We start from the raw sequence: 11,215 nt of genomic DNA, 5'->3' as shown, positions 1-11,215 counted from the left end.
TTAAAAAATTCCACTTAGCAAAATATGTTTTTAATGGAACACTTGAACATTTTCAGTGAACACAGCCGCCTGTTCTTTTTTTGCAAGGGGATATGCATTCCACTGCAGTACTGTGTAGAAAGCAGGCCTTGAATTTTCAGGATGTTGGTTATCACAGAACACCAACTTAACTTACCCCACACAAATCTTTCTTGATACAGTCCTTGGGGACCCTGCTTTTAAGCTGTTGAAATGCTAGTCCCTGAATGCAGTGACCTGCAGAAGAAATTAAAAGGCTGGGTTTTTGCTATATTTTGAGTGGAGACTCTCCAGTGTATTATACTCATTTGGTACTAATAAGATTATTGGCAACATCAGTTGTGAAAATTGTACTTCATGTAGTTGGCACTATCTACCTTCATAGCACAAAAGGTGTCAGGCTTCTTTCTGGGGGCAAACTAGTAAAAATTACTTGAGCAAATAATATGTAAGAAGTAACTTGTTCAATGCATTTTGCTGCTCTCTCTTTCTCTCTCTCTCTCCTTTTTTTTAAATCTGCATATTCTCAAAGACGGTGGTTTTCTTTAGTGTGCTTGCTATTTTATATGACTTGTTCAGTAGTTTTGGTGAATAATTCTTTCTCGCTTGCTTGTTCAGAGGCAGTTTTGATATTGTTGAGGCAGTATGCAAATTTTGAAAATCAGCCTGCTTTGGTTGTACCATGTGAGCTAGGTATATATTTCTTTTCACTGCCTAGTGAACATAGCTCTTAGACCCAAGTTTCTAGTGTGAACTGTTGCAGTTAGAAAGAGAATTTCAGCTTTCTGGGAGTATTCCATATTTTTGCAGCTCCTCTCAGATTATTTATATAAACTAAGCTGGGATATGAACCCAGTTAAAGTGAATGCATAGCTATTGAAAATATTGTGCAGTGTTTGGCCAGCTCATGTCATGTAAAGGAGGGGTGGGGAGTGAGGTAGGGAGCTGAAGTATTTTTTGACACTTTTTTTTTTCTGGTACCAAGAGACTGTATGGATAGAGGGATAGGATAACAACCTATGATGTCTTTGATTTCTCTCCCCCCTCCCATGCTTTAATTTCTTGCTAAGTGTCCTGCACATATGCATTTCCCTCCCATCAGTTTCTGTTGTGTGTAGTCCCAGCCTTTGTCAGCAAGGGAAGACTACCTCCTTTTTGCCTTTTTGCCTTGTGTCTCTGCAAGAGCCAGATACCATTTGACCTGATGTTTGCAACTGTTTGTCCAAATGCCCAACTCAGTTGTCCTTTAAACCCTAGAAGTTCCTGAAATTATGCAAAATGAGATACAGTGCTTAGCACAAGTGTATTGACAATGTGGATAAGAACTTGTGAGAGAAATTCAGTGTTTTTATAAAACATAAGGCAAAATGTCAGACTTGCCTTTAGACTCAATCTCCTTCTGTGCTTCCACACATTTGTCAGGCTCATTTTTATTGCCTAAAAGGAAATTCTTCCCATACTTTGAAGCATTCTGTGCAAAGTTCCTGCCAAAGACGTCAGCATTTTTTTTGTACCCTGAGTCCATCACTTGTTTTCCCATCTTATCAGCAAAGTATGCATTTCAAATATTCCAGTGTACTTATTCTTTAAACAACAATTAATTAGGATTCACTTTGCTAATAACATTTTAGATTGCTCCTAAAGAAAACATTTTTCCAGGTACTGAAGGTGCTATCATGCATCTAAGTAGCTCACCTTTCCCCTGTTTTCAGTGAATAGAGGAAAATAGAAATTCATTTGGATTGGCTAAAATTTTCTATCAAAATAAAATCTTGCTGATTTTTATTTTTCTATTATAATCATATAGAAGTGTTACATAGTAATGACTAAAGTTGTAATTTAAAAAAATAACCCTTCAACTTCATAATTTTGAGTGCAAGTGTAATCTATCATTTTTGTTTTTTTTAAGTTGGATCAATAAATATTACTGAATAAACACATACATTACTTGGAGGTGCCAGCCAATGCCTGCTAGTTGTGTGCTGCCCTGTCAGAACTACTGCTAGCATGTAGCTTTGGTGATTTATGGCTTATTTTAGAGCTCTGGCGTAATCTGTGTAGGAAATGAAAACTAGAAGTCAAATAAGAAAATTCAGCATATGTCTTTAATACAGCAATTAAGTTATTCAGCAGGTGAGTGTTAGATTTGCAGTGGAATAGCTTTGAAATTATAAATCTTTTGAATGTTCTCTACATTTAAAAAAAAGTCAGCCAGACATTTAGAAATGAAGCACACATGCAGAGATGTCATCAAAGATACTACTAGAACTAAATATCGGAGCAGCATTTGAACTGTTGTTGACTTAACAGGAACCAACTGTGGTGGTGTTTTTTGAGTGGAATAAACCCTAAATCATACCAGACACTCTTCTGATTACTAGAGTAGCCTCCAAGATCCTTTCCTATCATGCTGCTCTGCACTGATGTGTGGCTGTGAATGTAAATGCAGAACACACAGAGCTCTTCCATTATTTTGAGCCATTTTGAGGTAAGTTGCTGCTGCTGTTGCTTCATCTTTCCAGAGTAAACTCTCTAGGCCCTTGGAATTCAGTCAAACTGATTCCAAAGCCGCAGCTTGGCAAATATGGGCAGGGGGGTGCCTTAGGAAAACTCTGTTCACGAGTAATTGAGTTTCATAAACTATGCATTCTCTCTAATCTATTCAATGTTGCTGTGGGGTTCACAGGTGGGCAAGAGCATGAGACAGCCAAGGGTTGCAATTTTTCCACTCTGAACCTCCATCCCAACCCCCCTCCCCCAAAACAACCCCCCCATTTCGTCCCCTCCCCAAGCTGTACAAGAAGTAGTCATTGACTGGGTGCCATGCTGAATGGCCTAGTTGGACTTCAGTATTCTGGACCTAATTTAAGTGGCTCCACTTGTGCTGGCAATGGAGAAGCCTCATGGCAGCAACCAGAAGATAGGTTACACGTGGGACAAACCTGTGATGTGGCTTTCTGGAATGAGAGATTGCAATCTTTGGTGGGGGAGGGAGGATGAGAAGAGGTGGGGGGCAATGAAGGGAAGGTCTCTCCTGGAGACTAAAGTGGCAGACACAGGAAAGAGTTTTTTTGTTTTCTCCCAAGAACCTCAGGAAGAGCTGGAGAGAATTTGATTTCAAAGCCCAACAGTGAAGCCATGGCATTTGTTTCCAATTCAGCAGGAATGAGAGAATGGTTTGAACAATTCTTTCGAGGTTCCTGGCAGGGGGAATATAACTCATCTCAGCTGGCTGTTTTAGGAGATCAAATGACAGAAAATTTTCACTCAAAGCCCAGGGTATCCTTCTGGCAGCCAGAGTCTGTGTACTTCACAGATTCATTATTCTCTCCAATGTGGACCCAGGTCTGCATGCTGAGTAGAAGCTGCTTGCTTACAAAACAATCTTTATATTGCCAGATGTTGGCTGCCTGCCTGCTTTTACATAATTCAGGCTTTTCTGTACTCAAGATGTTACAATTTAAAGGAGCTTTAGAAGTTTTATTTTAAATGTTTTGGTAACATTTCTCCCCCTGCTTCTTCCTCCCCATCCTCAAATCAGACTCTCTTCCTCTACCATGTACTGTAATTTTGTGTGTGGGGTGTACATTACTGTGCATAACTGAGAACAGCAAAATACTTTCTCAGCTCTGCTGTATGCTTGTTGCAAATAAAAATAACTATAGAACTGCACAGTCTGCATCCTGTTGACTCACCTAACCCAAATATAACAAAGGACCTTATTCTCTATTTCCCGTGTGATAAACAACATGGTGGATACATTTATTTTTGTTCTTAAATGTTTACTTGTGTGAAGGTGGTGCTTGCAAATGTAGAAGATTGATAGCACAAGCAAAAGCCAGTCAGCTGATGTACAAACCTCTAGGGTGCTACTAGTTCTTATGAGCACTTACATAAACTTATGAGTTGGTTAGGTATTTCTGCACTGATTTACAATGAGTAAAGCACTGACAGGTTAAACTGATTTTTCTATGGTGACACAGTAGGCTAACTGCAGGACTGGGAATAAATGTAGGAATTTTGCTTTTGAGCTCTCTGCTATACAGAGTGCCTCTAGTACTAGCTAACTTGAAAATAGACTATTAGAGTTACTGAACCATGTTAGGAATATTGTGGCATGTCCAAATACACACAGGGTTTGAGACCACCACACATGCTTACCTCATAAAGAATATTAGGATAGAAGGTAGGCATTTATAGGTAAAAGCAGGTTTCTGCTAGTGAAAAGTAAGAACATAAATTGGGTTTGCACCAATTTATCTTTTTTTAGTTAACATGTTTTCTGGGAGTTAGGGGTATATCTTCTGAGTCAGAGCTTCCTAGACTTTAAGTGCTGATGGCTGCAAGTGAGAGAGGAACAGTACAAAAAGCCCTAGTCACTGGGGCTGTGCAAATGGCTGTGTTTCGATTTGGTTTTGGATTTGTTTGTTTCAGAGGACAGTAATTTGTTTCAATGTTTCAGATCACAGTCCTGTTTTGTTTCAGCTGAATCTGTTTCAGAGATTTGGCTCTGCCAAATCTTCTCCAAATCTGTTTCGAGTGGCCTGCAAGGGAAGCTTCGCACAGCCCTACCCAGCCAGGTGGGGCTTGGAGCAGCGGGGAGCAGGACGGGACTGTGGGTGACTTGTCCAGGGTAGCGGGGAGTGCCACTGCCCTCTGTGCAAGCAAGGAGACTCCCATGTGATCTCTGATCCTTGTCATGCCAGGTTGCAGGGCAGGGAAGCAGTGCAGAGCGGTGAGCAAGCCTGCTGGTCCCTACTGCATGACTCAGCTCCACAGGGAGCAGAGATCTGCACCAGGGTCTCCTTGTTGCCACTGCCCACCCTGCGCTGCCCTGGCAATGTGAGGCTGCGTGGGGTGGGCAGCAGCAGTGAGGAGACCCCGGCACAGATCTCTGTACCCTGCAGAGGTAGGTTGCATGGCAGGGAAGTGTTGGTCCTTGCTGCACAACCTGGCTCCATAAGGAGTAGAGATTTGGGGCTGCATGGGATAGGCAGCAGCAAGGAGGAGACCCCGGTGTGGATTTCTGGTCCCTGCAGATCTAGGTCACGCAGCAGGGATTCCCAAGCACCCAGTTTGATTCCTTTGCCCCCAGTTCAATTCCCCCAGCTCTTCCTGGGGCGCATGGGCCCCTAGATCTACGCGCCACTGTTCAGCAGGTTGTCACTGCAGGCTGGGGCAAGCAGCAGCACTGTAGTCTTCCCGGCGCTCAGCACAGGCTGTGCCAAATGGCTGCCGCTGGCCCCAGCCTGTAGTGACAGCCTACTGAAACCCTGCATGCAGACTGGGGACCTGTGCCCCCAGGAAGAGCTGGGGGAAGCGATCAGAGCTGGGGAATCAAACCAGGAGCTAGATGCCAATAGCAGAGCAATTCTTCCCCGTCTCTTTCCCTCCCTCTTCTTAGTTTTTGTTTCCCTTCATGCCCAGCTCTGAAACTTTGAAATTCTCTGAAATGTTTCTGAAACGTTTTGGAGCCTCTCATTTCAATTCAAATTTAGTGTTTTGGGCACCAAAGTGACCCAAAACACCTCCAAAATGAAAGAGCTGCTGAAATTTTGCACAGCCCTACTAGTTATACTCGGCTCACCTTCCCTTTCAACACTTACTCTCTGCCTAGAGACATTGGATATTGGACAAGTTTGGACCCATGGTCTGACTCAGTATATGGTCGTTCTTATATTCTTATGTACTTGGGTTTCATAAGAATGAAGTGGGACAGACTATAGTTATACTGTTCGGCAATGACTTGAAGATTATTGCACTTCAGAAAAAAATAAGTGAACGTGTATTTTATGCATTAAGATAATCCTTAATCCATTTCTGCAAGAATGTTGAAATAATGATTATTTTGAGAATCTAACTGTGCTGCTGTCAAGTGTGTTTCTGAACAACAAGGCATGGGGTAATATTAGAAGTACAGCCTGATAATGAAATTCTTCTTTCATATTTAGCACTGTTGAACGAATTCATGCTGCAACTTTTGTTTTCAATGGGGCGTTCAAACTATTTTATTGTGTGAGTTCAAAATTTCCCAACAAGATGTAGAATACAAATTGTATTGACGGAACCGTTTCAATCATCAAATTACAAGAATGTTTAATCATTTAGGAAACAAGAAAGTAGTAGATTTTGGCTTCTCATATAGGAATGTTTTGGATCAAGTTTATAGAATTCCTTTGAAGAGACTTTATAAATGCAAATACATATTGGCTTTGGGTACTTTATTCAGCTGTTATGGACATTTCTCTAACTAGATGCAAAATAATATCCAGTACTATGGATTTTGCTTATAAGGCTTTGTCATTAAAATACCATAGATTGACGCAATATGAGCTCTTAAACAGACAGAAAGTTTTATTCTTTTTGTGTGCATGTGCGTAAAAAATACTGATGTTTATCTTTTGGAGAAGATCTATACAAACCTTCAATGAGAGAGAGAACTTCTATTCTCTATCCATTTTATTATGTTGTGTTTGGATACTAGGATCTATGAGCACTTGAATTTGTACATAGGACTCAATTTGGACTAGACATCTTTATTCAGCAGTGGACATTTCCCTTGCCTGCCTTTTTTTTTTAACTTGGTAACATTTGGTTTTCATTTTCCTTTTGAAGTTTATTTGTAACAAAAGGAGTTTAGAGGGTTTTTTCCCCCCTCCACTTCAAGATCTGCACTACGGTCTAACTGCGACTAGACTTTGTGTGACAGAATCTTGGCCCTTGTTCACTGATAGAATCAGGCCTTTTTCTTTTATGTCTCTTGTCTGAACTAGTTGATAACTGGAGCTAGTTAAAATTTATAATTTCTGATTTATGGTAATCTTTGGAATTTTGAACTTTGGAGGGTTTTTTTCATTTAGAATGAAAGGAAATATTCTTGAAGCATTATGACAACATTCAGGTACAAATAATTTCTGTGCAATATTTACTCTGGAGTTCAGGAATTGTTTGTTTGGGAATTCCAGTATTTCGGTTTAGAAATGTCTTTTAATTTTTTTTTATTTCTATATGTTCATTATTACATTTTATGGGATAGCAGTAGATATAAGTTATGAAATAGTTTAAAAAAAAATCCCTGAAACCAGTTTTTTCTCTCTGAAACAATTTTGATGAAAAAAATTGTCAGTTCTCTTTACTAGTGTACACTTTGTCTGGTGTCATTACAGAAAACATACATGAACTTTTGGGGATAGATGTAGTTTAGAAATGCATCGACCATGCATAACCCTATAGGGCTTGGTCAACGAAACAACCTTGTCATCGTCTTTATATTTTTAATAGATTAATAAAAGTATGTACTATTGACTAGCCTGCCTGCTACACAGAGTACAGAAAAAATAACATAAACTCTGTCTGTCATGTTTTATTTTGGTAACACAAACCAAAATTGGAGAGGGCAAAAAGTATTCTCTTGGGCCTGCTTGGTAATGCTCACGTCAGAGATTTAAATATATGACTTGTAGGTCCATAATAGTATTTAAAAAAAAACTGTAGGCGAAAGGATATGTCTATTGTATAAACATTGGGCATTTGTGTTTTCTCTGAGAAGTGGATTTTATTTATTTGTGTTGGTTACCCATTTTAAAGTCTTTCTTAAGAACACATGAGTTATCTTGCAGAAGTATAGCTTACAAAGTCAAGACACTTTGGACTGTTTTTAATGGTGCCATTAGGTTGGCTGTGTGGCTTAGACAAGTCATTTTTGTGTATGTGAGTCTCCATCTGTTAGACTGGCATAATATAAAAGGGATATTTAAAAGAGTAGTAATCTTTATAAGTAGTTTGGGATCTTCCAATGAATGGAGCTTTGGAAGTGTGAAATGATAGTCTAACAAAACAATAATATTTTAAATCATCATAAGTTTCTTATTCTGAAATAACAAAACAGTAGAGAAACCACAGGTGCGTGTTCAGGAGATTCATGCAAACATGCATGATACAAGCTTTAGGGTGTAATTTTCAGAAGAACTCAGCATTGCTCCGTCCTCTGTCATGGAAGCAAGTGGTAAAACTTTCATTGATGTTAGTGGGAGTAAAGTTAGGCCAATGCCAAGTCCTTTTGAACTGTCAAGCATCAATATCTATTCTGCCAGTCCTAGAACTGAGATTCAGACAGAAGGAAAATTCACAGAATTCATTATGGAGAAAGGATAAACTTTTTTTTTATTTTACACCCTGAACTCTAATGACTTTGAGAGCATTTCCTTCTTGAAGAAGATGGAGGAAAGGAATGAGTCCATTGTAGGCTATTTAGAGTGTATTCTAGCCCTTGAGATACAGTACAGTTGCCTTAAAGCATATTGGCAGGATTTTATGATGAGGGAGAAGATTTAGTGAAAAAGGCGGTATTTTGCTGTAGCACTACAGTCTGAAAGTTCAAGCAAACAGTCTGACAAGCAGAGCTCCCATCATATACAAATGATGACATGTATTTGAAACCAAAATCTATAATTACATTTGGCATGCCTGAACCAATTACTTTAGATTCAGGAAACCCCTTGACTATTAACTGGATCAGGGGTCATGGACCATACAGAGGCTCTTTGAGCACTCTTTACAGATACCTAGTTCATTACTACTGGAAGGTTGACAGAATGAATAGAGCAATAAAGATTTTTACCAAAGATGACAGGTGAATTGAGTAGTGAAAGGAAAATGTAATCACTGCAGTGGTAGTTTTGTTCTTCTCCAGAGCCGCTTCAAATCTAATCTGTTATTTAAATAGACAGGTGATAATTAAAGTTTGGTAGAAATGACTGTGCTATTGGTGGCAGTGCATGAAGACCTATTACAGGCATCTGTTTTGAGAAGATTGTGTGAGAGATACTTTCTGCCACTGTTACAAACCCATGCCCCCAACATAAGGACATCAATCTCATATCCTGCCTTCTTCTGGACTAACTGAATTAGCAAAGTCTGACTTGTTGAACATTTGAACGTGGTTGGTAACATTTTCGAATGGCCAGCTGAAATAACCCAGCTCTGGTCCAAGGTGAGCTGTTCCTGGCCATGCATGGATGAAGCCATGCCCCTTGTTGCTGAAACACTGCTGAAGACCCTCAGTTCTGCAGGCCAGCTCTTCAAGCCATAGATTGAGAGCCCCTGGAGTAGAGAAGCATCCATGATAATGTATAGTCCTGAACTGCTCTCTGGACCCTTCTGGTTTGGTGTATCCCTTCATCCTTCTAATTTTGATTTATTTATTATTTATTTATTTATTTTACTCTGCCTTCTTTTGATATGCCTGCATACTTTGTAACCATTTCCGAGTCAGGCCAGACAGTTGCCTATCCTGTAAAATGATGGGTTGGACAGAGAAATTGTCTGCTGACCAACATAAATCAATATATTTTGTAGCAAGGAATGTACAGTAATGATCATGAGCTGCATAGATCTGCAGTCATCTTATCCTAGTGCTGTTGCTCGTGGTTCTGGTCTTTATGGATAAACTTCAGAGCAGCACAGTTGCAACCCTGACATATATCCCCTTTCTGCCAGTCATAGTCCCTACATATGTCATAGCTGCAGGAAACAGCCTCTACAGCCCAAAGGGTTCTGCTTTCACTAGAATCCCACTTTCCTATGGCAATGCATGACTCTAAGTAATTGCACCAGAGCAGAGAATGTGGCCCTGAACTTGAACATCAGAATAAAAACCTGTGTTGGTTTCGGTGGTGAGGTGTCGTCTCACTAAAAACAACTGAAATACCACATGTGATGGTTCTTTTCTATTATTTTCAAACTAAGCAGTAAAAGTTGTTTATACAGAAGTCTGTGGGTGTAGACATCTGATACATTTACACTGATAAAATCTGCCTGTGGACCTACGTAAATGTGGGATGGACCCTTAGACTTAGACTGGTGTAGGTTATTCTACTTCTTGGTAAAGTTACTCCTTTGGGCTAGGGACAGACATTCAAAAAAGCTGGAGCTTGAATTGATTCAATCTTTGTAGGTTAGTCTAACCTGCCTAGATTGAACCAATTTGCAAGAGATTAGGCATTCCCTTTTCACTCAGAAAATGCACTCGTGTGACTGCAGTGGCTCAGGCCAGAAGCCAGGGGATGCTAGAACAGCTCTCAGCTGCAGGGAAGCTGTGCTGGGGGACATGGCCAGCCCCGGTAGTCGTCTCAAGTGAACTGGCCAGGAAGGGGGAGTAATTCCCTTCTTCCCTGACCCACCAACATAGAGCTGAGCTGGAGTTCATCTGGTGCTCCCCCCTCACTGCTGCAGTGGTGGGGGCAGGGGTGTGGCCAGATGCCAGCCAGTATGGTCCCCTGAGGCTGAGGAGGCAGGGAGGGGGTTTATTCCACCCTCTGTCCCTGGGGAACTACAGCTGGGGTATGCCAGTTACAACCTCTAGTGATTTTGATCCCCATCTCCCCATCCGCCTCTCTCAATGGGATATAGTTTCTAAAGAAGGATTTTCACTGTGTTATGTGCTATAGTACCTATTTTTGTGAATTTAATTTTAATGATATGAAAGAACTATGCTGAATTATGGTATTTTTTGCTCCATTACAGTCATGAAGATGCATATATTTTAGGCTAGAAAAGCAGCTACTAAGATCTAATCTGATTCTAGTACAGGGGTGGGCAAAATGTGGCCTGTGGGCCAGGGGCGGCCTGCCAGGCCATTCTCTTTGGCCTGTGGGCCCCTAAAACACTTAGAAAATTAATATTTATCTGTCCCTGGCTGCCTGCCATGCGGCCCTCGATGGCTTGCCAAAATTCAGTAAGTGGCCCTCCACCCGAAATAATTGCCTGCCCCCATTCTAGTACATAACTAAGATTGTAGGTAAGTTCCAGTATTAAGTTCAATTACTTTGCATTTGAAATTTTTTTCAGTCTTTTTGGAGACTTGCATGGTTTCACTGGGTGTGACTACACAAGACGTTTACTATGGAGCTGCTTGATTAGCTCCACAGTAAACATCTCCATGTCTACATGTGTGGCTCTATTTGGTATGTTGAACCAGGTCAGAGCAGACACAGGCTAGGAGGCTGACCTCCCCCCAACCTGTGACAGGGCTGCTCTGACCTGGCTCAACGTACTGTTTTCCCAGGTACACATTCAAACGTGGTACCTGGGAGCAATAAACTCCAGCATAATATGGGTATACTATAGTATATATTGCATAATATAATGAATAGAATAATAATAATATATAATTCAAAACTTTAATTAAGTTTATTGC

General features: G+C 40.5%; 1 long non-coding RNA gene across 1 annotated transcript; it reads right to left on the bottom strand.

The window, feature by feature from the left end:
• Positions 1-5,389: 5,389 nt before the first annotated feature.
• Positions 5,390-9,185, bottom strand: LOC109324799. Its single transcript, XR_002105010.1, has 3 exons — positions 9,174-9,185; positions 6,800-6,804; positions 5,390-5,476 (listed from the first exon to the last, which is right to left on the bottom strand). It is a non-coding gene; the product is annotated as an uncharacterized LOC109324799 (long non-coding RNA).
• Between the last annotated feature and the right edge of the window lie 2,030 nt (positions 9,186-11,215).

This window comes from Crocodylus porosus, unplaced genomic scaffold (genome assembly GCF_001723895.1).
Source record: "Crocodylus porosus isolate Cpor-Errol unplaced genomic scaffold, CroPor_comp1, whole genome shotgun sequence".
In the NCBI taxonomy this organism is placed as follows: Eukaryota; Metazoa; Chordata; order Crocodylia; family Crocodylidae; genus Crocodylus; species Crocodylus porosus.
Note: the sequence above shows the minus strand (reverse complement) of the source record. Positions and strands in the feature narration are given on the sequence as shown.